At 46.8% G+C, this 26,285-nt stretch overlaps 3 non-coding genes across 3 annotated transcripts; all 3 read right to left on the reverse strand.

Annotated features, from left to right (window-relative positions):
* Positions 1 to 409: 409 nt before the first annotated feature.
* On the reverse strand, positions 410 to 482 carry TRNAV-CAC (transfer RNA valine (anticodon CAC)). The gene has a single exon. It is a non-coding gene; the product is annotated as a tRNA-Val (tRNA).
* A 5,816-nt stretch (positions 483 to 6,298) lies between these two features.
* On the reverse strand, positions 6,299 to 6,371 carry TRNAV-CAC (transfer RNA valine (anticodon CAC)). The gene has a single exon. It is a non-coding gene; the product is annotated as a tRNA-Val (tRNA).
* A 12,001-nt stretch (positions 6,372 to 18,372) lies between these two features.
* Positions 18,373 to 18,445, reverse strand: TRNAV-AAC (transfer RNA valine (anticodon AAC)). The gene has a single exon. It is a non-coding gene; the product is annotated as a tRNA-Val (tRNA).
* Positions 18,446 to 26,285: the final 7,840 nt, after the last annotated feature.

A 26,285-nucleotide genomic window follows, 5' to 3' on the forward strand; every position in this document is an offset into this window, starting at 1 on the left:
TGCCGCTGTGCAGGGCTCCCAGCCCTGCCCCCGCTGCTCATCGCCCTTCACGTCTCCTTTCCTGGGCGTCGCTTTTGCTCTGGGGCAAGGACACAAAGTAGCGGACTGGGTCCCTCCTGGTCTAGCTGTAGCGCTGCGTGCTGCCGGGCCCAGGTCTTGCTCTCCTTGTGAACCTCGGTTTTCTTTGTCGTCAGGCTCGGTGATGAGTGGCTGGTGATGAGCAGATCCGTCCACCTCCAGATCTCTGATGCGGCTCCGGGGCCTCTCCTAGCGCTGAATAAAGAGACTTCCAGGTGGTCACCAAGTCTTCCTCCAGCTGCGTCCCCTGCCTCACCCCGTGCCTTTCGCGCCTGTTGGTTTTGCCAATGAGAAGACATATCTTAGCGGGGTGAAAAGAAAGAGAAAAAGTTGTTTCCGCCCGGTTTCGAACCGGGGACCTTTCGCGTGTGAGGCGAACGTGATAACCACTACACTACGGAAACGGGATAAACTCTACTCCTGAACAATGTATCCATGAAATTCGAAGTCCCGCCACCAGTAATCACACAACCAACTCTTAACACTCAAAAAGGAACCTTGAAGTCCCAAGCCCTCTCAGGCACGGAGACGGCGGCTCCCGAGGGCCCTGCTTTAGGGTTCCTCCTCTCCCATGAAGTGAGGACCCCTGGGCCCCCACAGGTTGCCTTCGGGGCCCCGCACCCAACGCAGAATCCTCAGATCCTCAGCTGCGCACCCTGAGTTCAGGGGTCGCCCCCGCCGACTCCCCAGCTCCCGAAAGCCGCAGGAGGCGGAGACGGTGGGCGCTCCCGAGGCCCAGGTGACCCCGAAACCCAGCGGTGTGGAAGCCGCCCCTCCATGGCTGCGGACCCGCGCCTCGGTGGTCCTTCTCTCGGCGCCGGCGATCAGCGCTCTGGGCTCTTAGGAATGACCGACGTTTCCAATCCACCCGGGACGCACCCTCCCCGCTGTTCCTTTGCACCTGACTCCTGTTTTGTTTCTCTGAAAGTCCATTGGGCGCAGCACTTCTCCGGTGTCCTCCTGGCAAAAGGGAGTTTTCTTTGGTGTTGCCTAAAATGTCGCCCCCACGTCCCTGGGTGGGCTCGAACCACCAACCTTTTGGTTAACAGCCGCATGCGCTAAACGACTGCACCACAGAGACAACAGTACAAGGTTCTTTTGGACTCTCTCTGGAGTAGACACTCATTCCCAGGGTGAGCGCTCTGTTCCCCAGAGAAACGGTGCCGTTTCCCTGCCCCTACCCGCCACAGATGCCAGCCCCCCCGGAGAAACCGCCATCCAGGCCTCAAAGCTTCCGGGCTTGAACCGAAATAGATCCAAGCACAGCTGAACACCGGGTTGCTCCCACGGTGGCTCTTCACGTTTCCTCGCCTACACCCAACGAATGAGAGTTTGCCCACCCTGGCAAAGGCCTCCGGGCATGTGCTTCGGTTTCCTGTGTTCACCAGGCGGTTTCCACCAGAGTGGGCTTCCCTCGGGGCTCAGACGGTAAGAATCCGTCTATAATGCAGGGCACCCTGGTTCAATCCTTGATTTTGGAAGATCCCCTGGAGAAGGGAATGGCCACCCACTCCAGTATTCTTACCTGGAGAATCTTTGGACAGTGAAGCCTGGCCGGCTACAGTCCCTAGGGACACAAAGAGTTGAACACGACTGAGCGACGTTGACTTCAGTTTAGGTGAGTATAGCTCGTTTGTCTGAGTGTTTTCTTTAAATGGTTATTTGTACTCACATCGTAAATTTAACAATATACACTTTTTGTGAGAATAACTTATCCCTCTCCAAATCAGAAATATATGCAGAATAAAAGAAGAGTTCTCCTGCCTCCATTCCTACTCCACCGCTGACACACTTTATATGTTACAGGTAAGAGGTGGTGGCCGCTCAGGAGTGTGATCAGCGCTGTGAGAAAACTAAGGGACCCAGGAAACCCTGCCTCTTGCCTTGACGACCGTCTGCCCTCTCTGGGCTATGGGGAAAGGGTGAAGGCAAAGAAAAGGAAAATAACACTCTTATTTGCAGAAATTTTACCTCCGGATGGGACACTCTGGTTAACCTAAACAGAATATGTGGTTGGTGATAGAGACCTAGGGGGTCCTCCCTGGCACAAAACCCAAAGTGGATTTCACCTCATTTTCTGAGGTGAGAGTGAGCTGAGTCGATCAAAGGAGAGGAGCAGAGAGAAAGCGAGAGGGTTGAGCACCTAGGGGAGTCAACCATATTGGAGTCTCCTCAGGGCCTTAGAAGAACTGCCCTGAGCTTATGGGTGGGACGTATAGAGGCTAAAGAAGCGGATACTGTTCTCTGGTGATGGAGACCAGGTGGCTCCCGAGGGGATTCCATGGTGTAATGGTGAGCACTCTGGACTCTGAATCCAGCCATCCGAGTTCAAATGTCGGTGAGACCTTTCTGCCTAGTTAGTAGAAGAACACTTTTGCTAATAGGGAACCCTAGGGAACCCTATTCCCCTAATAGGACCCGCCTTCCGGCTCCCGCGACCCTCAGCGGCGTGGTTCACACGGACACGGCGGACAGGTGTGGAACCGACCCGGGGCATCCTCGCTGGAACCGGGCGGCTCTGCTCATCGCTGGCCATCAGAGCCCGGCCCTTCCTCTGCCCTCCAAGTCCCGGTCAGGGGCGCAGCGGCCCAGCCAGTGCCGCCCCCTCGTCGGGTCCCCTGGGTCTCTGGAGTCAAAGGCAGAGGCTGAGCTCAGGGAGTCCTCTCCCGCGAGGGGGCTTCGCACCGCAAGTCTTGTAACTGCATGGTTGTCCCTGTTAGTAAATAGTGCCGGGGATGAGCTGCCATGTCAGATATTCACATATTAGATGATACCTAAAAGCCAGGGACGGGGGAGCCTGATGGGCTGCCGTCTATGGGGTCGCACAGAGTCGGACACGACTGAAGTGACTTAGCAGCAGCAGCAGCAGCAGCAAAAGCATTTACGGAGAAGGCAATGGCACCCCACTCCAGTACTCTTGTGTGGAAAATCCCATGGACGGAGGAGCCTGGTTACCCCCACGTTGAAAGGGTAATATAAGTAACTATGATTTCTATAATTAAAAGACTTAATCTTCATTGAAAAATATGATTATATGGTATATTTAATTTTCTGTGGCACATAATATTGAATTTTATAAATGGAAATATTTTTTGGAATTAGAGTGTGCTTATGGGAAACAAAGCAATACAGGAAATTTAGGCAGTTCACTTTCATTAGGATTTTGAATAGAAAATAAATATAAGACTTCTACAGAGTACATCATGAGAAACGCTGGACTGGAAGAAACCAAGCTGGAATCAAGATTGCTGGGAGAAATATCAATAACCTCAGATATGCAGATGACACCACCCTTATGGCAGAAAGTGAAGAGGAACTCAAAAGCCTCTTGATGAAGGTGAAAGTGGAGAGTGAAAAAGTTGGCTTAAAGCTCAACATTCCGAAAACGAAGATCATAGCATCCAGTCTCACCACTTCATGGGAAATAGATGGGGAAACAGTGGAAACAGTGTCAGACTTTATTTTTCTGGGCTCCAAAATCACTGCAGATGGTGACTGCAGCCATGAAATTAAAAGACGCTTACTCCTTGGAAAGAAAGTTATGACCAACCAAGATAGCGTATCCAAAAGCAGAGACATTACTTTGCCAACAAAGGTTTGTCTAGTCAAGGCTATGGTTTTTCCAGTGGTCATGTATGGATGTGAGAGCTGGACTGTGAAGAAGGCTGAGCGATGAAGAATTGATGCTTTTGCACTGTGGTGTTGAAGACTCTTGAGAGTCCCTTGGACTGCAAGGAGATCCAACCAGTCCATTCTGAAGGAGATCAGCCCTGGGATTTCTTTGGAAGGAATGATGCTAAAGCTGAAACTCCAGTACTTTGGCCACCTCATGCGAAGAGTTGACTCATTGGAAAAGACTCTGATGCTGGGAGGGATTGGGGGCAGGAGGAGAAGGGGACGACAGAGGATGAGATGGCTGGATGGCATCACTGACTCGATGGACGTGAGTCTGGGTGAACTCTGGGTGTTGGTGATGGACAGGGAGGCCTGGTGTGCTTCGATTCATGGGGTCGCAAAGAGTTGGACACGACTGAGTGACTGATCTGATCTGGTCTGACAACCTAGAATAGTATGATACCAATATTTTACACATTTTTAGAAAATCTGAAAGTCAACATGAAGTAGGTTTTAGACTAAAATTATTAAAGTTGGGTAAAGCGTACCAGGAGTCATCTCTGAGAGTATGACAGGACATTTTCTATGCAATTATATATCAATTATTAGAATTATCTAGAGTGCTAAAAGTATTCAAAATTCATCCTTACAATCAATTTGAAATGTTTTCTTGTACGTAGCATGGAGAGCACTAATTTATCTAAAGCTAAATGTTTTTTATATTCCTGAGTTACATTTCAGCAAATCAGAAAGTTCAAGGGGGGGTGGAAACAACCCAATGGGTTCTATTCACTGAGATAGAAAAGGTGGTTCACTACCCCACTTTGGAGAGAGGGAGAGTGGAATATGTGTGGTAAAGCTGGATGCCTCTGTGCTTGACTTCGGACTGGACCTGGGACTGGGTCAAGGCCAGAACAGCACAAGACTAGGCATTATTATCTTGGGGCTTAGACCCACCTGACAGCACCCACTCAACAGTCCTGGAAAGCTCTTGAGGATACTCCCCCTCCTGTGGACGTGTTTCCCATCTGGTTCTCTATTCCACCAGCCACAGAGAAGGACTTTTCACCCCTGTGTCCTGACAGAACACTTTATAATCCCTGCAGGACACAGGGAGCCAGGCAAGAGTGAAGGGAGCAGCTGCACTGACCCGATGGGTTTCTAGCAAAGTAGCGGGAAAATCCCATAGAAAGAGGAGGCTGACTGGCTACAGTTCATAGGGTTGAAAAGAGTAGGACATCACTGAGCCAGTGGGGGTGAGGACAAGGTGGTTCCACCAATCAGATGATCAAAACACCACTGACTGCCCACCAAATCAACCTGCAAGAGGCCAGAGGGCTGCTGGTGCTATGGAGGGCGGAGGATCAAAGCCTAGACATCCTACAAGCACAGGGCATGACAGGCCTGCCTGCACTTGGAAAACAGCTGAATAAAACACCATCTAGGTTATTCTCTTAAAAAGCCTCTCGAGAGTAGGGGCATTGGTGGTTCAGTGGTAGAATTCTCGCCTATCACACGGGAGACCCAGTTTGATTCCTGGTGATTGCATTTTGGTCGTGTTTGTTTAGGGCTTCCCTGGTGGCTCAGATGGTAAAGAATCTGCCTGAAATACAGGAGACCTGGGTTGGGAAAATCCCCTGGAGAAGGAAATGACAACTCACTCTAGTAGTCTTGCCTGGAGAATCCCATGGACAGAGGAGCATGGTGGGCTACAGTCCAAAGGGATCTCAAAAAGTCTGACACGACTGAACGACTAACACACATACCCTCTCTACATCCAAAAGAGACCAGATTCCAGGTTCCTGCGGGGCAAGAGGGCCGGCCCTCTTCTGGACGGCCAAGCTGTTCCTGTCCTTGGAAGACAGGTCCCACAGAAGATAGCTTTGAGAGGGACTCCAAAGTAAAGGAAGGATCCTGAGATGTCGGCATGTTATTATCAAGTGATGTCATAACTCTTACATAAAGAAAGAATATGGTGTTAACTGCCCACGTAGGTACAGAATATACTATCTTGCAAACTTTTCGTATCTTATAAAAGCTTTTGGTTTTGAATGAATTTTTGGAACTGAAGCCCCATATTCTCTTTGAATGGAAACACTGTAAGTCAGTCCCTGGTTTTACCATGCCAAGAGAAAGATTGGAGGCCAGAGCTGGCCAGCACAGGCTGTTCGTGGCATCTCAGCTCCAACAGCCAGCCTGAGGTCCAGGACCCTGAGGCCCGGACTCAGCGGCATTTAGAAACTCTGTGCAGAAATGTTCTGCCCTGGACCTTTAAGCAAAATACAGTTCTGATCTGGGCAGGAAGAGAGTGACTTGTGTGAGTGCAGACGCTGGAATAAAGAAAGTTTTCCGTGACCAGCAATCGAACTCTGGCCGCGGCGGTGAGAGCGCCGAATCCTAGCCACTAGATCACCAAGGAGCTGTAGAGAAAAGGTAATTTATCTTCTTCAGGAGAAAGATGTAAGATGTGTAAGATGAATCGTCAGAAATCAGGAAAGGAAAAACCTCAACGACCTACAGCTGAGTCCGTTGCCTCACCCTGTGCCTTTCGCCTTTGCCAATGCGAATGCAAATCTCCGCGGTGGGGCGGTGGGGGAGAGCAACCTGTTTCCACCCGGGTTCGAACTGGGGACCTTTCTCATGTGAGGCGAACGTGATAACCACTACACTACGGAAACTGGACCACCTCTAATACTTAACACTGTATTCATGAAATCCCGAATACTGCCACCAGCATCTAGACCACCTAATTTTAACACTCAAACAGGAACCTTGAAGCCCCAAGCTCGCTCAGACGCGGAGACGCCAGTTCCCGAGGGCCCTGCTTTACAGTTCCTCATCTCCTCTCAAGTGAGGACACTGGGGCCCCCACAGGTTGCATTCGGGGTCCTGCACCCAACGCAGAGGCCTCAGACCCTTAACTCCACACCGGAGCTCAGGGGTCACCCCAGCCGATTGCCGAGCTCCCGGAAGACGGAGGAGGCGGGGAGGGTAGGTGTGTCCGAAGCCAGGGGACTCTGCGGCTCAGCGGTGTAGACGCCGCCCCTCCCGTGGTGGCCCTTTTCACAGCGCCGGTGGTCAGTACTCCGGTCTCAGGAATGATCGACTGTCGGGTGCCGCGCTAGACATTACTGACAAAATGGAGGTACGGCCACAAGCCCCTCTCTTTGTCCCGCAGGCACGGACCTGGGATGAAGGAGTTAGGCCTTGTGATTCTGTCTTGTTTTTTCCTCTCCTCGGCTGAGTTGACTGAAAAGGAATATTAAGTTGCTTATTGTTCTTGAGAGGAGCATGAGAAGGCACAAAGCCTTCTGCAGCTGTGCTCAGAGAATAATTCATAAAGTTAATCATTGACATTTGTTTAAGGACTTTTACAAAAGAGTGTTCCAGGATGAGCACATAAGCGGCAGCTTGAGGCCATGGGAGAGATTGCTATCTGAAGCCTATTTGTGAGGAAAATATTTATGGCAAAGTAGTTTACTGAATTTAGGGCTTAGAAATAATTAAAATAGTTAGAAGTTACAGATTTAAGGAATGTTGTAATGTTAGCATATTTTACTATAGCTTATAGAGGTTAGGAATTTTAGAGATACTAATAGCTAGAAGCCTTTTTAAGAGAGTGAGCTCAGGATGTTAGGGGCAAACAGGATTTAGAAAGATAAAAAATAAACTGAGGAATGTAGCATGAATTACAATGTAATCAAGTTAACTATAGGACACATAAGAGGAAGTAGATAATAGATGGTAAAGCTGATTCTGAGAGAATGGCTGAAGCAGAAACTCTGTTTGAAGGGCAACAATGATTTATGGAGATAGTAAATCTGGGTGAGGGGGAACTGAAAATGTCAAACCTCTGACCTAATGTTTTTGTAAAAGTATAAAAGAGAATTTTAAACTTGAAATAAATAGGCAGTCCAAGAAAACTGAGAGGCTGCCTCATTTTCTTGCTGACACCGTCCATCTCTTCAGGCTGAATCCCTGGCTACTGCATCTGGATTCAGGCAATCTACGCTTCCAATCCCCCGAGACCTGCCCTCTCCCCTGTTTCTTTGTCCCTGACTCCTGTGCTCTTTCTCTGCATGCCAGCTCGCCGCTGCACTTTCTGGTGTTCTCCTGGCAAAAGGGAGTCTCTTCGGTGGTCTCTAAAATGCCACCCCACCGTCTCTGGGTGGGCTCAAACCACCAACCTTTACAGTTAACAGCCAAACGCTACAGAGAGAGAGGTATTGGCTTTTCCTGGGGTCTTTGGAGTTGACACATCTTCCTAGGATAAGACCCCTGCCCCCATGGAAACGGTGCCACTTCCATGCCCTCTATGACCACAGATGCCAGAGCCCCTGGAGGTACCAGGAGCCAGGGCTTCAATCCTGTGGGCCTGAACGGAAATAGATCCAAGGACAGCTGAACACACGGTGGGTTCCCATGATGGCTCTTCCCACGTCCTCGCCTACACCCAACAAATCAGAGTTTGCCCACCCTGGAATAGGCCTCCAGGGCTGTGTTAGGTTTCCTGTGTCCACCAGGCAATTTCCACCACAGTGGGCTTCCCTGGGGCTCAGACAGTAAGAATTCGCCTGCAATGCAGGACACCCAGGTTCAATCCCTGTTTTGGGACTATCCCCTGGAGGAGGGCGTGAAACCCACGCCAGTATTCTTGCCTGGAGAATCCCCATGGACAAGGAGCCCGGCGGACTAAGTCCATGGGGTGGCAAAGAGTCTACAGGACTTAGCGACTAAGCACAGAGGTCGCGGGGATGATCGTTCTGTGTCCGCCCACCGGCGACAGAGTTGGGCACTCACTGCGATGCTCTAAGACTTGGATGAATACATTGTCTTTAGCCCTTTGTCCCATGAAGACCGTTGAGAAGGGAAACACAGAAAAGTTTTCAAAGTGAACGGTTCTTTTTTAAAAGACTTTATCCCAGTTTTTGGAATCCGCAGCATCCAGTGGGGTGGGCAACGGAAAGGCCCCTGGAGCAGCGCAAGCTGGGTGGAGCTTCTGCATCCCAGCCTGGGTAGGCTGCATTCTGTGAGGTTTGCCTGGGAGCGGGAAAGGGTGAAAACCAAGCTGGGAAGGCTGGTTTGGGAGGAAGGCATTGAGACCTCCCAGGAGGCTTGGGCAGGAATCCTTAGAGCTGAACATTGCTCCACTCCAGGTAGCAGAGTGGGGAAGGAGGGAAAGGGCTGTGCAGGCAAGAATCAAGGAGGCCTAAGGAGAGGGGAGGAAGGAGAGAATAAAAGAATTTGTGCTTCTACCCTTCCCCCATCCCTCTCTTGCCTTCTCTCCTCTTCTTGGTCTTCTTCTCATCCCTACAACTGAAAAATATTGATACACCCAATTTTGAGAAGAGAGACCCAACTATCTGTGAACAAATTCTGGGTTGTAAAAATAGTTCTGTCCTTATGTGGCCTTAGACAAATTAAGAAAATTTCTTGTGCCTCCCTTCTTTCTGCTTTAAAATGGGAGCAATGTAAGCATTTGTTGTCAGATGTGCCTGGGTTTAGAAACTACTGGATGAATCATGTTATCAGCTGTGAAATCATAAATATTGTTGTCACTATTCTCAGAATCTTTTGACAAACTCTACCCTTATTTAGTTCACCTTGAATTAACTTGATACTTCTAGAAATTTCTGTAAACGGAATCAAGACAATGGCTCCCCTTATTACTCTTGCAGTTTGCTCCAAGAATGTTCTTGAAGTTTCCTCCAATGTAGCTGGACTACCCTTCATTGCCAGTTCTCTGCTTGCTGATCAGGATGGATGTGCGGGCTGGAGGAAATGGGAAGAACACACATCTCCACCCATCCCAGTTCTAACCTCACATGATTCTGTCTTTGCCCCTTGTGAGAACCCTGTTCTCCGGATTTCCTGGCCATTCTGTGATCTCTCAACATACTTTCTATGGATTTCTTTATGAATCAGAGTCCATTTCCAGTCCTTGAACTCATAAACCTTGACTTTGTGTTGTTCGTTACTACTCAACAGCTTGATTTTCCAAAAAGAAGATTCATATTCTCACCCTGGAGCTGTGAACTTCCTCCTCATAACAAGAGCATCCCTTTTGCCTCCTTCCTCCTTGAGTCAACCTCTCTCCAGTCTCTGGAAACAAATATGTCTCAAGGCAACACTAGGCATCTTTCTGACTCTTTTGATTGGCCAAAAACTGGTGCTATTTTTTCTGTTATGTGTATTGGCTTAGGGAAGAAACACTTTTAGGATACAATGAAGAAGTAAAGATTATTAGTCTGAGCCCTGATAGGATTTATACCGATTATACATGCAAATATTTAATGTGGTGGTATTTTGGGTACATAAGTACCGTCTGTACTGTAAGACAACTTGGATGTGCATCCTCTATGATTCAGCAATCAGTGCTCTTGTGTACCTTGATATTTGTACGCCTTTTTTAAAACTGCAATTTCTAGATTTGATATGTTAAGAAATGGAAGAGAAACTGACTTGACCGACCTGACCAAAGAGTCTGTGACTGCCTAAGTGTCAGAGCTGTGCCTCATGCCCTCCTCGATATGTGAGTCACCCCAGGTGAGCTTGGGTCTTCCCTAGTGGCTCAGCAGGTAAAGCAGCTGCCTGCAATGCAAGAGGTGCAGGTTAAATCCCTGGGTTGGGAAGATCCCTGGAGAAGGGAATGACCACCGACTCCAGTATTCTTGCCTGGAGAATTTCTTGGAACCTGGCATGCTCCAGTCCATGGGGTCACAAAGTCAGACAAGACTGAGCGAAGTTCCCTTCACTTCTAGGTGAGTATAGCTGGTTTGTCTGAATGTTTGATGTAAATAGTTATTGTTACTTATATTGTAAATCTAACAAATATACACTTGCTGTGAGAAAACCTTACCCCTCCCAAATCAGAAATGTATGAAGAAAAGGAGAGTTCTCCTGCCTCCATTGCCACTCCACTGCTGACACACTTTACATGTTACAGATAAGAGGTGGTGGCAGCAGCTTTGGAGGGTAATTTGTACTATTGGAAAACTAAGGGATCCAGGAAATCCCACCTCCTGCCCTGACAACCATCTGCCCTCTTGGAGCAATGAGAAAAGATGAAGGCAAGGAAAAGGGAAATACTCTTATTTGCAGAAATTTTACCTCAAGATGGGACATTCTGCTTAACCAGGGCAGAATATGTGGTTGATGTAGAGAGCTAGGGGGCTCTTCCCTGGCACAAAACCCAAAGTGGATTTTACCTCATTTTCTGAGGTGAGAGTGAACTGAGCCTATCAGAGGAGAGGAGCTGAAAGAAAGCAAAAGGGATGTGCACCTATGCAGGTCAACTGTGTTCAAGTCTTGGGAGTAAGAATGGGACATATGGAGGCTGAAGAAGCAGATGCCCTTTCCTTGGCAGCGGAGAGAAGGTAGCTGCCAAAGAGGTTCCAGGGTGTAATAGTGAGGACCCTGGATCCAGCGATCCGAGTTCAAATCTCGTGGAACCTTTCTGTTTAATTAGAAAAGTTGTCCCTGTGACTAAATGGTAAAGTGGAAGGGCTGCGATGTCGATAATCAGCCGGGAATCTCGACAGCTTTAGGGTCGAGGGTTCCAGACCTGAATGAAAAGAACTGTGTTTTATTCAAGTTCTCTATTCTTCCGACTTTTTATTGGCCCTGTCCCAGTTTATTATGATTTTATTCAGAGTTTCTTGCTCTTAAGTCACCATTGGACACGCAAAGCCGCTGTTCGGTCAAGATTCGAACCGTCACTTCTGGAAATCTCGTCCTTTGGTCCCAAGCTCAGACCGAAAGAGGTCGCAGATTTCGGCGTCTGAGGAGACCCAGGTCCCTGATCCAGGGCCGCCCGGCCAGGCTGCTCCGGGGCAGAAGGGGAGACGAGCCGCTGGGAGTCCGGAGCCGAGGGCTGGGTTCCCTTCGTTCTGCCGCGACTCTGCTCCGCCGAGATGATTTGTCACGACGTAAGCGGATGGAAACATTTGTGTCCTCTACTGCTCGGGAGAAAAGTACGGATGAGGCCCGTAACGGGCCTGAATAGCTAGTTAGTTGTCCTTTCGCGGTGCTAAGAAGCATCTCTCTGATCTTTATAATTTGGAACTTTCAGAGGTTACAAGGATAGGTATGAGGCCGGCGAAAACATCCGAGGAAGGGCCAAGATCAGGAGAGAACAGAGGATGAGCCAGAAGCAGAAAGGGACTGGAAGAGAGAGGAGCGGGCAGGTATTGCGGCGGGGCCGTCGCTGGGTTGGGGCGACCACAGTGCTTCACTGCGAGCAGCTCCCACCCTTTACTGAGGTGTCCCGGGACCCGATTCACCCCAAATCGCAAAGCTGCTGGCCTGGCATTTGTTCTGACAAAGTTCCCTTTGCGGGTTCCGTGTGGAGTGGTGAGGTGGGTTATGTAGATCTGCAGGTGGAGGCTGCCTTGGAGATGACTGGCGGGCAGGAACTACACAGATACTCCACTTTCACCTTTGCAGGCCGGTCTGCAGCGTCGGGCTCCGGAAAATCCGAGCGTCAATATTTGCTTAGAGATAAGGAGATTTACAGCCAAACAGTCAGTGAAAATGGTTATCCCTGGAAAAAAGGAACATGGGAAGGGATCAGGAAACTACTGTTTAGGGGCGTGTGTAACATTGTATTACATACAGGATATTTTCAAAAGTTCATTGCTTGTATTTTGGATTTAAATTTGTGTGTAGTCATAAGTATCAGTCTTTAAAAATTCTGGGTCTATTGTCATGTGTAGGGGAGTGTTTTCCACTGTAAAACCATGATTTTTTAAAAAAAGTTCAAAATTCCGGAAGGAAGGAGTTGGACCATTATTGCTCTTTTGTTGATCTGATCAGATGAGCTGATAAACTCACAGATCCTCCCAGCCCTGGAGATTACTGCAGGTCAAAGAGGACTGCTTTACTCTTCTCTTGCCACCTGAGAAGCTCGAGGGGCAGCAGATTCAAATTGCAGGGAGCTGGAGAGGCACAGGTGCACAATGCACTTGGATGCACCTGGCGACAGAGGTTCTCAGGCAGCCAGTGGCCTCCCGGCCGCTCTGGTTCTGAACCCCAGGGCAGTAACGTCCAGGCAAGAAGAGACCAGTAGGACAAGGGCAGCATCTCCTTTAAGTCCTGTATGTTCAGCATCCAACAGTGGTCTTGAAGACACACAGTGAAAGAGTGGGAATAGATTAGGGGAAAAGAAGAAATCCTCGGTGATTTCCTCATCTAAACCACTCCTGAGGATGAAGTGAATATAGGCAGGGACCAGGCCCTCCTGGCACTGGTGAAGACGGGTGGAGTTGTCCTCAGCAGCTGGAGCCAAAGCAGACATCCTTGGCTAGGCGGCCAGTGAGTAAGCAGGCCTTCTTCTTCCCCAGCTGGGTAACACTTGAACTTTCGGCACTGGAATGTGTCCCCCTAGGCTTTTGATGGGTTCCAAAGATGCAAGAGATAGGTTTCTTTCTTTTTTTATAAATTTTTTCTCCAGCTTTATTGAGATATAATTGACATATGACACTGTGTGAGTTTAGGGTGTGCAGCACGTTGATTGGATACAGTTATATATGGCAAAATGATTCCCACCAGAGCATTAACTAGCACCTCCATCCCATCACATAATTCTCATTTCTTTTTTGTGATGAGAATATTTACAATCCAGTCTGTTGCATCTTTCAAATACACATATAATGAAGTGCTTCTACAAAGTTTACACCCAGGTAACTGACATCTTAAGATGTGATAAGAAATCCCTGGCAGTCTAGTGGTTGGAACTTGGTGCTTTCACAGCTGTGGGCCAGGGTTTGTGGACCTAAGACCCCACAGTCTGTGTTCAGCCATGCATTCTGTCACACCCAACTCTGTGGGACGCCATGAACTGTAGCCCACTACGCTCCTCTCTTCATGGGATTTTCCAGGTAAGAATACTGCAGTGGCTTGCCTTTCCTACTCCAACAACAGATAGGTTTCTTCTTAATGCACTTATTAAGGTCGGTAGTGGCTGGTGGCCAGATGGCACAGCATGCTTTGTTTGCGGATATGGCAGGCAACCTTTTTCATTCACATTCCTCCCCTCTCCCTTCTGATCTCATTTGTTTGGCTACACCCACTTGAGTCCATGGGCAAGAAAGACCTGGAAATGCTGTTTGCCAGGGTCAGCCTCAAGCACACAGATTAGGGGTGAAAGGTAGATAGGAAATCAGGAAGGGCAGAGAATATTTAGCCCAAGTGTGTAATGAGCCCAACATCTGGGGGGCCTCCTTTTAGTCCTGGTGCCACCACTTACTTTCCCTTTGACCTTGGGTCAACTCCAATTTGCTAGGCCAATTTTGCAAGTGTCATATAAAAGAAATAATAAGTACTTCATAAAGGTATTGTGTAGATTAAATGAGGTAAGCAAATAATACAGCTGGTAGAGCATGTGGCTAATATTAAGGATGTTCTGGTAAGGAACAATAGAAGATAAACTGGTACTTCAGTCTTTTGTAACATTTGAATACATTTTTTAAACATTTCAATAAATTTTGTCTTTATGAATTTATTCATAATTTGTGAATGAATTCACATTCACAAAATAAATTTGTGATTTTATAAAAAGTTTTAAATGGAATTTATAAATCATATGCCTGCAAAAGGAACTTGCTAATATCAGCTTTGTTCATAATGGTTTCCAATTTGAAAACCATTCAAATGTCCGTCACGAAGTGAATAGATATAATGGTGATATACTCACTCAAAGGAATACTACTCTTCAAGAAAATGAAACAAATTCCTGATACATGGCAACAATATGGATTAAAACATCACCCTGAGTGATGAAAAGAGTATATACTCTGTGGATCCACTTATGCAAATTACTAGATGAGGCAACCTAATCCTTAGTGAAAAGAACTAGATCATTGAGCACCTGGAACAGGGCTACAGGGCGTGGCAGGGGGATTGTCAGCAAAGGGGCTCAAGAGGATATTTTGGAGTGCTGGAGATGTTCTTGAACGTGGTAGTGGTTCCATGGGCATGTTCAGTTGTCAAAAGTCATCAAACTTGAAATGGATAGATTGTATTATTTTTAAATTAATTGTTAGGAAATTTTATTTTTAAAAAGTAATAAGAATCATTCCAAATTTTAATAACTTAATTCAATTATAATCATTATTATTAGCATTAGAGGGTTCTTTTAGAAATGTATATCTCGTAAGGTAAACAATTTGACTAAAAGTTCAACAGTTTCTTCATTTTTGTAACTTTTCATTAAATTTATGCACTATTAACGGAGAAGGCAATGGCACCCCACTCCAGTACTCTAGCCTGGAAAATCCCATGGATGGAGGAGCCTGGTGGGCTGCAGTCCACGGGGTCGCTAAGAGTCGGACGCGACTGAGCGACTTCACTTTCACTTTTCCCTTGCATGCATTGGAGAAGGAAATGGCAACCCACTCCAGTGTTCTTGCCTGGAGAATCCCAGGGACAGGGGAGCCTGGTGGGCTGCTGTCTGTGGGGTCTAGAAGAGTCGGACACGACTGAAGTGACTTAGCAGCAGCAGCAGCATGCACTATTAAATTGAAATACTTGAAAATAGGAATAGAACCTGTAAGAGCTCAATCATATAAAAGCATATTTATATATATTCTTCTCTCTGTTGATATACCTAAACGACTCCAGCAGCATTTACCTACATTAACAGAAGTTACTTTTGAATTTAAGATGTTTCAAAATTTTACATATTTGTATTTTGTGCATTATTTGAAATTTTAAAAATAAACCTACATACTTTAGGGGCTTCCCAGGTAATACTAATGGTAAAGAACCCACCTGCCAATGCAAGGGACACAAGAGATGTGGGGTCTATCCCTGGTTCAGGAAGATTCCCTGGAGGAGGGCATAGCTACCCACTCCATATTCTGGCCTGGAATCCTCTCACGGTCAGAGGAGCCTGGCAGGCTACAGTCACTGGGGTCCAAAAGAGTCAGACAGGACTGAAATGACTTAGCATTAACCCATGCACCTTTTGCTACAACTTAGAATAATTTAAAAACAGATTTGAAGGAAAACATGCAAAGATGATAACAGTGGTCCCTTCCAGGAGGTGGGACTATGGATGACTGCTTATTTCCTTCTTTAGATATATTTAATATTTATAATTAAAAAAATGAATGACCTGGAAGTGAAAGAACAGAAGAGCTATGGAAGAGGTATTAGAAAGGTGAGAGGAAAGGATAAAAGGGAGGGAAAATCTAGTTCTTGCGGAAGGTGTGTTTAAGTTGGGGATTCAAGGGGAGCAGCTCTTGGAATAAGAAAGGTGTTTGGGAGGCAAGTGGTTCATGAGAATATTGCAGACAATTTTATTCATGTTACGTGACTCCTCCTTGGTGTTTTGTGAAAGACATATACAGTCTTAAATTTCTTGTCAAACATTTTTACCATTTGTGTTCCTCTTTGATGGGCACCATATCCTGTGGAGCCAGGCAGGCTTCCAGTTCAAAATGCTGGTTTCAGATTCCCACTCACTGATTGAGTGACTAGACAAGTTACTTAACCTTCCATATCTGAGGTTTCTCATATGTGAAATGAGGATGATGATATGATAGAAGCCTGTTGAAAGAATAAAGTGAGTACACCCATGTAAAACTTGTAGACCATGCCTGGGCACATGGCACTTTGCATGTCACCACTGAGTGTAAGGTCTTGCATTTGGGCACTGCACTGCATAAAGTCTGGGTGTGGCTTTAAGTTCCTGATACCTTACAGTGGCAGTGGTAGCCTCCTGGGCTAGTGGGATCTGCCAGTTTACTAGTCCATCTAATCAGCTCATCAAAAGAACAGTAGTCCAATTCCTTACCTCAAAAATCCCCCAATTAAAAAAAATTAAGGTTTTAAATGGAAAACCTTCTTACACATGACACAAGACCCAGAATTTTACATAAGATATATATTTATTTATGACTATGTAAAAATTTAAAGTTAAAATATAAGCAATGCTCCTTACTATGTATATATGTTTGTATACACACAAACACACATGTGAATGATACCAAGTTACATATACCCCAAAGAGTACTCCACTGGTCCCAGTCGGGTTCCCAATCCCACTACCCCACCAACAAAACCACTTTCACTGACTGCTTGGCTATTGATCTCCTTATCTCAAAACCAGTGTTGATATCGGCACTCAGATTTTCCAGTTTCCCACCCAGACCCTGAAGACCAGCCTGCAAAGGGGAAAGTGAATTTGTGTGTTTCCTTGCCCACTAGTCATCTCCAAGGTAGCGCATAGGTCTTGCATTCACCTGCAAACCCACACAGCCCACCAGCAAAGGAAACTTCCAGAACAAATGCAAGGCCATCAGCTTTGCGATTGGGGGTGAACCGGATTCCTGGACACCTCAGGAAAGCGTGGGAGCTGCGCCAGAGTCAGGCCCTGTGATCTCCCCAACCCAGCGCCGATGGCCCCCGCCGAGATACCAGCCCGCTCCTCTCTCTTGCAGTCCCTTTCTCCTTCTGGCTCCTTCTCTGTTTTCTCCTGCCCTTGGCCTTCCTCGGATCTATTCGCCCTCTTCACACCTTTCCTTTCCCGTCCTCAAAAGACAGCTAAAGCCTTACATTGAGTGGATCACAACAAACTGACCTCTTTTCAGCTGCAGCCACACACACGCCATCTACTAAACCGATGTCCAGAAGCGCAAATGGTCCGACGAAGGCGGAGCAAACCAGGAGCCATCAGCTTCTTTCTGGGACCCCTCGGCTCAAGCTCGGGGCTTCTCTTGGGCGCTGACATCTGCAGCGGCGAGGACGCTCAGGAGACCTTCTGCCCTCGGAACCTCCCGGCTTCCCGACGGGAACGAACAGGCTGAGTGGACTCCATCTCTCAGGTTGTCCGAGGCTCCGAAGTGGAAACGCCATTCTGTGAAACACAGGTGGCTCCGCCCAGTTCCGTAAGTATGCTTGCTTTCTGTGGGAGTGAGGATGAAACTCTCCTCCCGACTTTGTGGCACAATCAGGCAATCAGTTAGCGAGTTCGTCTGTTAACCCAAAAGCTTGTGGTTTGAGCCCACCCAGGGCTTACTCTTTTACAATGTAAATGATGTATGAATGTTTCTAGTCTATGCATCCTCTCCTATGCTCCACTACTACCCTACTCCTCTGTGTCTTGTGTACATACACACACAAGTACCTAGGTCCAGGTAGTCTGTGATCCTCAGAGAGGATCTCTGGAGGAAAGCAGGTTGACTGGGAATCCTAGAATGCATGAAAGAGTAGGCTCATCATCATCACCCTGTAAACGCCTTTTACCAATGAAATTTCCTCCATTGCTTATATACTTTCTATTTAACCTTTTCCATATACTTTTCCAATTAATTTGGTTCTATCCTTTTCCTTTTTTCCTCCACTTTTCCTCCATTGTATCATAGAAAAAGCAAGAGAATTCCAGAAAGACATCTATTTCTGCTTCATTGACTCCTCTAAAGCCTTTGACTGTGTGGATCACAAGAAAATATGGAAAATTCTTCAAGAGATGGGAATAGCAGACCACCTTACCTGCTTCCTGAAAATCCTGTATGCAGGTCAAGGAGAGATGAAACCAGTCAGTCCTAAAGGAAATGAACCCTGAATATTCTTTGGGAGGACTGATGGGGAAGCTGAAGCTCCAAGCCTCACTCCAGGCGGCAGACCTCTATTTTCTGTTTAAAATATGAATCCAAAACTTTTGAGGGAAAGTGGAATTGTTTCCGCTCGGTTTCGAACCGGGGACCTTTCGCGTGTTAGGCGAACGTGATAACCACTACACTACGGAAACCACACGGCCAGTTGGGTCTAGAGACATATCCAAGAATTGCATGTTTGAACACACCTGACCTTCAAATTTTTAAAGGAAGAGGACTCTGGAAACACAGGCAATCCGTCAAGTAAGGATCTGCAGGTCCTGAAAGGGCCTGATTTAGGGTTCGTCGCCTCTTCCGGGGCAAGGTCCCTTTGTGCCAACTTTGCGCCCAGAGGTCGCGCCCCCCCCCCCCCCCCCGCCCCTGACTCTCCAGTTCTCAGAAGCCTCAGGAGCGGGGGGGGGGGGGCGGGGAGGGGGGAGTAAGTGCGTCTGAGCCCCAGGAGGTCCCACGTCTGTCAAGGTGGACACAGCCCTTCCAGAGGCAGATCCGGTGCCTTAGAGTCCCTTTTCATGGCGCCAGCGGGGACCAGGCTCGATGCCTCAAATCCCACTTGAGAAACAAAGGACCCGCCGTCCCCTCTACCCCACCTGACCCGTGCGCTCCTCTCTCGAAGGCCTTTCACAGCAGGGCTTCTCCGGCGCCGCCTGGCACTGGGGGTTCCTCAGATTCTTGCGTCTTTGGCTGGTTCTAGTCCTCTAGTTTCAGTCCAGACTTGCATCACACTTTCACGTTTAGCAGGAACCGCAGCAAAGACTGAGGCTTGGTCATTTGTTGAATTCCTTTGCCTACCAGGCCCAGCATAAAGCCGCGGAGGAGTCAGGCGCGGTCCACGCAGATCTGATGTCTTCATTCCAAACTTGAGATTCTTCTTGAAGGACTGCTTTGTTTTACATTTTACAATGTCTGAAACGCCTCTTCTTTTCTTTTTATAATTTTGCAGTTCAACAGGTCGTGGAGCGCGAATGTAACAGAGAGGTAAAGGCGGGTTTTTTTTTTTTTTTCTTTTCTTTCAGAAAGCAGGTGTCTTGAAGGGTTTTCGTATTTACCTCACAGCAGGCAGAGTTTCTTTTCGCTGAAAGGTTTTACTGCAATGGTGTCTGTGTGTCTGTCTGTCTCTGGTTTCCTTTAGCAGTAGAGCTTCTCAATTTGGGGAATGCATGTGCCCTTTTCTTCAGCAGTGGCTTTCCTCCTTTTCTCAGTGCGGCGTTGCGTTCGCGTCTGAGGTTCAGGGGCTCAGACCCCGAGGGAGGCGCGGGTCGCATGCGCACCGGCTCCCAGGCCGCAGGGCTCCTCCTGGTTCCGCGTGGACTCCGAGTGCTGTCGAGAGTGCGACGGCTCGACAGCACCCTCAATCGCCCTAGAGGCCTGAGTTGCCAATGAGGCGGACTTGAAAATAGCTTTAGATCAGGAGATTCTTGAGATTTCGCCTTGCTTTCCTCCCCTGCAGGTCCTAGTTTGCACCTTCCACGTCCAGACAAGAGCGGATTCATCGTTTTCTGTCGCGTCCGGCATGCTGACGTCCCACTGGGACGGGACGAGGGTGAGGTGGTCCTCTCCTCGTCAGGGTGGACGCACAGCGGACGCCCGAGGGACCACAGACACAGGGCTCCCTGCAGCAGAAATGGTAGGCCCAGGGCTTCAGAGCCGGCGAGTGGAGCGCGCCGAGGGGACGGATCCATCCTCTGTCCCCGAAGATGTGACAAAGCGCAACGACGGCCGCCCAACCCCTGGATTAGAGGCTCAGCCTCATCCAAGAACTGGACAAGGTAGGCTCCACAGGTTTTGTGGGAAGACCTGGAATCCAGGTGTGGTGAGAGGTCAAGCTCTCTTTCTGAACCTGTTTCCTTGTGAAGCAGGGGCCACTTGGTTCTCAGCCGATGATGGGCGGGTCCATCTACTCCCTGATCTTAACCTGATTTCGGGGCCTCCCCTGATAGCAGCTCGACGACCGGCTGCTTTTCCTCCTGGATCAGCTCAATCCGCAGAGCCTGACCCTCTTCCATCATTGTGTCTTTGGCTGGAAACCGCGGTGTAGAGTTGAATTCCTTCCCTTTTGTTCTCTGACTCAAATCAGATTGTCCCGCAGGTGTGCTGGGGTGAGGGAAAGTGAAGTGTCTTCACAAGGGATGAACTTCTTGGTTTTCAGAGAGATAATAGGTGTCACAGGTAGAGACAATGTAGGGCCCAGATGAAAATGTGAGGGGATATCAGGAGGTAAAAGTATCCTGCAGTCAACTTTGTCCTGTGCCCTCTTAGATTCACTGACTGTTCTACAAGGTGACTCAGAGCAGAGAAAGATGGGCTGGTTGGAGGCCCTATGGAGCTTTCTGGTGGTAAGGAACTGTTCCCCAATTTCTTCAGTTCAGTAGGGATCCAAGGATGGCAACACTCCAGGCTTCCCAGTCTATCACCAAACCCTGGAGTTTGTTCAAATGCATGTGCATTGAGTCGGTGATGCCACCCAACCATCTCATCCTCAGCCACCCACTTCTCCTCTTGCCTTCAATCTTTCCCAGCATCAGGGACTTCTATACTGAGTCAGCTCTTCCCATCAGGTGGCCACAATATTGGAGCTTCAACTTCAGCATCAGTCCTTCTGATGAATATTCAGAACTGATTTCCTTTAGGATGGACTGGTTGGATCTCCTTGCAGTAAGAGTCTTCTCCAGTTTAAAAGCATCAATTCTTTGGTACTCAGTTTTCTTTATAGTCCAACTCTCACATCCATACACGACTACTGGAGGAACCACAGCTTTGATTAGACTGAACTGTGTTGGCAAAGTAATATCTCTGCTTTTTAATATGCTGTCTAGGTTGGTCATAGCTTTTCTTCCAAGGAGCAAGCATTAATTTCATGGCTGTGGTCCCCATCTACAATGATTTTGGAGCCCAAGAAAATAGAGTCTCTCACTGTTTCCATAGTTTCCCCATCTATTTGCTATGAAGTGATGGGATCGGATGTCATGATCTTAGTTTTTTGAATGTTGAATATTAAGCCAGCTTTTTCACTCTCCTCTTTCACTTTCATCAAGAGGCTCTTTACTTCCTCTTCGCTTTCTGCCATAAACATGGTGTCATCTGCATATCTGAGGTTATTGATATTTCTTGCAGAAATGTTGATTCCAGCTTGTGCTTCATCCAGGCTGGTATTTCACATGATGTACTTTGCATAGAAGTTAAATAAGCAGGGTGACAACATACAGTCTTGACATACTCCTTTCCTAATTTGGAACCAGTCTGTTGTTTCATGTCCGATTCTAACTGTTGCTTCTTGACCTGCATACAGATTTCTCAGGAGGCAGGTAAGGTGGTCTGGTATTCCCATCTCTTGAAGAATTTTCCACAGTTTGCTGTGATCCACACAGTCAAAGTCTTTGGCGAAGTAAATAAAGCAGAAGTAGATGTTTTTCTGGAACCCTCTTCCTTTTACTATGAACCAAGGGATGTCGGCAATTTGATCCCTAGATCCTCTGCCTTTTTTAAATCCAGCTTGCACATCTGGATGTTCTCAGTTTACATACTGTGAAAGCCTCACAGTGAGAAGTTTAACCATTACTTTGCTAACATGTGAGATGAGCACAATTGTGTAGTAGTTTGAACATTATTTGGCATTGCCTTTCTTTAGTACTGGAATGAAAACTGACCTTTTCCAGTCCTGTGGCTGCTGCTGAGTTTTCCAAATTTATGGGCATATTGAGTGCAGCATTTTAACAGCCAGACCCCCCTGTCCATCACAAGAGTTTTTTGAATGTTCTTCCCAATGGCCCATGAGTTATAAGTAGTCCAGTCTGTGTGGGGAGATCACTTACATACAATTGCTTGTCCTGTGTGAGCACCAGGAGTTGTTCCAGGATCTTGTTAAAACATTCTTTCCTTGGCCTCAGGCACTTTCTTCATAAGGATACCCCGATCATTACTCTGCTGAGTACTTGAGGGAGCCCCTTTCATATCCCAGCATTCTCTCTCTCTCATCACTGGACCTTTCTTCATGTTTCTTTTTTTTTTTTATTATTAACTTTTATTTGAGTATAGCTGTTTTAGGATGTGTTAATTATGATGTTGTGTTAATAGCACAGTGAATCGGCCATACATATACATGTATCCCCTCTTTTTAGGATTTCCTTCTCATTTAGGTAACCACAGAGCATCCAGTAATTCCCTGTGCCATACAATAGGTTCTCATTTGTTATTTATTGTACTGGTTCAGCTCAGTTCAGTTGCTCAGTTGTGTTCGACTCTTTGCAGCCCCATGAACCATAACACAACCAGGCCTCCCTGTCCATCACCAACTCCCGGAGTCCACCCAAACCCATGTCCATTGAGTCAGTGATGCAATCCAGCCATCTCATCCTCTGTCGTCCCCTTCTCCTCCCACCCTCAATCTTTCCCAGCATCTGGGTCTTTTCAAATGAGTCAGCTCTTTGCATTAGGTGGCCAAAGTATTGGAGTTTCAGTTTCAACATCAGTCCTTCCAATGAACACCCAGGACTAATCTCCTTTAGGATGGGCTGGTTCTATCTCCTTGCAGTCCAGGGGACTCTCAAGAGTCTTCTCCAACACCACAGTTCAAAAGCATAAATTCTTCTGTGCTCTGCTTTCTTTATATCCAACTCTCACATCCATACATGACCACTGGAAAAACCATAGCCTTGACTAGATGGACCTTTGTTGGAAAAGTAATATCTCTGCTTTTTAATATGCTGTCTAGCTTGGTCATAACTTTCCTTCCAAGGAGTAAGCATCTTTTAATTTCATGGCTGCAGTCACCATCTGCAGTGATTTTGGAGCCCAGAAAAATAAAGTCTGCCATGGTTTCCGATGTTTCTCCATCTATTTGCCATGAAGTAGTGGGACTGGATGCCCTGATCTTAGTTTTCTGAATGTTGAGTGTTAAAACAACATTTTCACTCTCCTCGTTCACTTTCATCAAGAGGCTCTTTAGTTCTTCTTCACTTTCTGCCATAAGGGTGGTGTCATACATAATGTCATCAATAGTGTATATAGGTAAATCCTAATTTCCCAATTCCCCCAACTCCCCTTTCAGCCTTGATAGCCATACCTTTGCTCTACATCTGCTTTGCAAATAAAAATCACTGGATCTTTGTCCTGTGATCTCTAGCTGCCTTGCTTTCCACCAACACTACCTGAAATCCTCCTCTTTGTGCCCAGCCTGCGAACTCACTGAAAGCAGGAAGCTGGGCCCATGGCAAGACTCACCTTGTTTGTTTGTCACCTCTCAAGGCTTGCTATCCTTTGCTGCCTGATTTCCAGTGTCTTAGAAACCAGTATTTCATGTGTTTTGTCTTTTTGTTCCTTTGGGAGTGGGACAAAGGGGGAGAGTGAGATTTAGGAAGGAGGGTTGATCTGATTTCTGTCACTGCACCTTGGCTAGAAACGGAAGGCATCTCTTTATGTTCTTAGTTTTCCCTAAATAGAGGTGCTAACTTATATTCCAATCTATTTTGCCCACTCAAGGAAAGAGTCTTTTGCTTCATGGTCTTGCCATCACAAGAAATTGTCAATACACCTGTCTGTTACTCTAACAAAGGAATTTGTGCCCTACTGACTCAACTTAGTGGGAGGTACATTGAAAAGACAATGTGTACATTTCCCAGAGATTGCACATATTCAACAGCTAAACTTACAAGCTGATTGGAAAGTATTCTAAAAATTGTAACTGTTTTCAGTAGTGACCAAGTCATTGAGTCCAGACGAGACCAGCCAGAATGACTCCAGAGAGCCTCTTGCAGAGCAGCTTATGGATTACAGGAGTTTAAAAAAAAAAAAAGCCCACTGGTCCCAGACATTTATCCTCTTCCCTTCATGAGTTGTATTTTGGCTTTGGTTGGATGCACACAATCTAATGAGGGGTCTCCCTCCGGTATGTGGGTGCATTTGCAAGCCTGAGACTGTCTCTGTATGATATCTCGACAGTACGTGGCTATCTGCAAAAATTATCTCATTTGAGACACATTGTTGCAAGCTACAGAATCCTGCACCGATAATACATCTTGTGCAAACTTGGATCCTTAGAGTTCCTGGTTCACCTTCCACTGATTCCTCAGTTGAAGTTCATGAGGAAAGAAGAGCTCTTCAGATTTTCCGTACTCAGTTGAGGATGTCTCTAGGTTCTAGGACATTTCTCTCTGCCCTTATCTCTCCCTCTTGGAGTTTTTGTCCTTCTGTCCCTTATACTCTAGGCCTCTGTGGATCTTACCCACATTCTGTCCTCTTCATCAGTTTTCCAGAACTGTGCATTAGGAATCCTTCAGTCAGCAAGCACTTACTAGGTGCTCACCAGGCACCAGGCCCTTCTCCAGGAAAACTGCTGTATCAGGAGCAAAGTCAAGGTCCCACTCCTTGGTGCATTCACACCAGGAGGCATCAAAAATAGGAATCTCACTCACACACACACAGACAAATAAGAATCACAGCAGGAGAGCAGCCTGTCATGTTCTTCTCAGGTTCACCTGCCTGCCAGCACCTAAGGACCCTGCAGTGACTAAAAAAATAACATAGCACATGGGAAAATGGGTGACTTGAGATCTAGAAAGCAGGTAAGAATCAGGATTTTTTTTTTTTTTTAATAAAGGAGTACATCAGGTAAGCAACAGGTAACTTAGAGAGTCCATGTGTTGTACTCTTCTTCAAGTGACGTTATGGCTACATTCAGGAACATCTCCTAAATGTACCCACACATTCTCTTAAGCTGTTAAGCTAGAGCCCTTCTATATATAACCTATAAAAATATGGGCATTATTATTTCTACCTTGTTTAGACATTCTCCAGGCAAAGATTATACATTAATTCAACCAATTTAATATCAGTCAAAGAACTTACAGTTAGTGATAGATCTTAACATCACAGTTTGACCTGAGTCGTGTCTGATAAATGCTGCTTAAAATCACATATTCGATGATACCTAAAAACACTGACCATAAATTGAAAAGGGAATAATTAAGTCACTATGATTTCGAGACTCAAAAGACTTAATCCTGATTTACAAGATATTATATGGTATATTTAATTTACTGGGACACATAATTTTAAATTTTATAAATAATAATAAATCTGCAAGTAACCATGATGTAATTTTTAGACCAAAATTATTAAAGTAGTGTGGTGCATACCAAGAGTCATCTCTGGCAGCATGACAGGACAAACATTTTCTATGTAATTACACATCAATTATTAGAATTCTCTAGAGTGTTAAAAGTATTTGAGTTTCATCCTTATTATCAACTTGAATTTTATTCTTGTTTGTAGCATGGAGAGCACTAATTTATCTAAAGCTAAACCTTTTTTATATTCCTGAGTTACACTTCAACAAAACAAAGGGGAAAAAAAAAAAGAAAAGACCCACATGATTGCTCTTCACTGAGATAGAAAAGGTGGTTCAGAACTCCCCTTGGAGAGAGGCACAATGACATATGTGTGGGAAAGCACACTGTGCCTCTGTGCTTGAATTCAGACTGGACCTGGGACTGGGTCAAGGCCAGAACACAAGGCTAAGCATTATTGTCATAGGACAGCCACCCAACCGACAGCACCCACACAGCAGTTCTGGGAAGCTTTTGAGAATATTCCCCTCCCTTTGTAGCATTTCCCATCTGATTCTCTCATCTTCCAACCACAGGGAAGGATTCTTCACCTCTGTGTCCTGACAGAACACTTTATGCTCCCTGCAGGGCGCGGAGAGCCAGGCAAGAGCCAAGGGGGCAGCTGTACTGCCTCGATGGGTTTCTAGCAAAGGAGCGTGGCAATCCCATGGACAGAGGAGCCTGGTGGGCTAGAGTCCAAGGGATCCTAAAGAGTTTTGGACAAGATTGGGCCAGTGAGCACGAGCACCAGGCTGTTCTACCACTCAGATGGATACAAAGCCCACCTGAGTGCCCGCCAAAGCAACCCGCAGGAGGCCAGAGGGCAGAGGGCAGCCGGTACAGCTGAGGGCTGAGGATGAAAGCCTAGGCCGTC

This window comes from Bos javanicus, chromosome 3, assembly GCF_032452875.1.
Source record: "Bos javanicus breed banteng chromosome 3, ARS-OSU_banteng_1.0, whole genome shotgun sequence".
Classification (NCBI taxonomy): Eukaryota; Metazoa; Chordata; class Mammalia; order Artiodactyla; family Bovidae; genus Bos; species Bos javanicus.